We start from the raw sequence: 1,832 nt of genomic DNA on the forward strand, positions 1-1,832 counted from the left end.
CTCTGTTATACAACAGATGAAACATGTACGAATAGTTTTTCAAAATTTTCTTATCTTTTCTTTCCTTATGCTTCCACTGCCCCCTTATTTTTACTCAATGCCCCCCCAATTGCACCTGAGAAAAATAGGATTTTAGCTGGAACTTAAAGGAAGCCAGGGAAATCAGAATGTGGAGATGAAGAGGGAGAGAATTTGAGGTATGAGGGAGAGCCAGTGAAAATGCCCACAGATGGGAAATAAAGTATCTTGTTTGAGGAACAGTAAGGGTCTCAAATACAATCTTGTCCTTAAAGACTTCCTCACCTCCAGCTCATTTTAATTTCCTCTGTCTCTCTCTGCTTTATTGATGTGTTTTGTCTTGTTTTTACATCACACACACTTTAATTTTTTTGAATTTTTAATTATTTTTTCCAATTACATGTAAAAACAATTTTTAACATTCTTGTTAAAAATTTTGAATTCTAAATTCTCTCCCTCTCCCCCCCCCATGGTAAGCAATTTGATATAGGTTATATATGTTGCAAGCATGCAAAACATATTTACATATTAGTCATGTTGTACATCACAAACATTTATGGATTATTCCTACTTTGAGAGAGGTCTCTTGTAACAAAGTAAAATGGTTGAGTAACTTATAATATCAGTGACCTCATCTGAAAGTCCATGAAACAGTTAATCTCTGTTTTATTCTCTTTTCCCTTCCATGCTTCAACCTAGTAAAAAAAAAAAGTGGCCATATGATTAGTAATTGTTGGAAATAGGACCAAATTTAACAGACTAGCTGTGGTATAGTGGATAGACCTGAGTTCAAAATCCTATCTTAGACACTTAGACACATGACACTGTCTAAGCCTTCCTCTCCTCACCTCTAAAATGGAGATAACATCACCTCTGCCACAGAGTTGTGAAAACTGAAACATGAAAACACGTAAAATACTTTGCAAACCTTAAAGCTCTATATAACAGTCCGGAGCTGCCACCTTGGAGATCTGACTTACTGGTGAGCCTGGCCCACCAGTGCTTAATCTGCAAAAATGTCTGACAAACCAGATATGGCTGAGATTCAGAAATTCAATGTCTAAATTGAAGAAGACAGAAACACAAGAGAAAAACCCACTGCCTTCAAAAGAAATGATTGAACAGGAGAAGCAAGCAGGTGAATTGTAATGAAATCTGCCCTGCCAATATGCACTGCACATTCCACAAACACTGTCTTCTTAATTTTACTTCTTTTACTTGTTTAACTTTGTAAGATGCAAAGAGGTTGGATAAAGTTTAAATGACTGTGCTGCCTCTTTCAACATCAAAAAAATAAAGAACTACTGGAATTGAATTGAATGAAGGCCTAGCTGGCTTCCTCTTTCCATCTGCCTGTCCTGGCTAGTTTGGGTCCTGGTGGCATTAAAAAAATTTTCTTTTAAAAGAGCTTGCATGTTAGTGAAAAGAAGAACCCGGGTGGGACTACAGTAAATCTAGTTAACAGTAAAATGCGAAGCTGTACCGAGGTCCTGGCAAGCTGTAAAATGCAGTTAATCAGAGTGCCATTTTTTTTGTTCAAATTATTTTAATTATTGCGATGCACAATTTTTTAAACATGCAAATAAAAAGTTTTAAAACCTGAAAAAAAAAGCTCTATATAAATTCTAGCATTGATGACTTATTGGGTCTTATTCTATGTGCCAGGCACTATTCGGGCTATCCGCAATCCAAAGAGAAAAACTAAATAGTCCCTGACCTCAAAGACTTTACATACTGTTTGTGGTGTGGGGGTAGGGGGAAGAGAAAATACAAAAATAAGTATATACATATATATGTATACACACACACACACA

The 1,832-nt window shown here is 36.1% G+C and overlaps 1 pseudogene; it reads left to right on the forward strand.

The window, feature by feature from the left end:
* Positions 1–469: 469 nt before the first annotated feature.
* LOC144458211 (thymosin beta-4-like) lies at positions 470–1,629 on the forward strand (annotated as a pseudogene).
* The last annotated feature ends 203 nt before the right edge of the window (positions 1,630–1,832 follow it).

The sequence above is a fragment of the Phascolarctos cinereus genome, unplaced genomic scaffold, assembly GCF_003287225.1.
Source record: "Phascolarctos cinereus isolate Bilbo 61053 unplaced genomic scaffold, phaCin_HiC Scaffold_726;HRSCAF=1367, whole genome shotgun sequence".
Lineage (NCBI taxonomy): Eukaryota > Metazoa > Chordata > Mammalia > Diprotodontia > Phascolarctidae > Phascolarctos > Phascolarctos cinereus.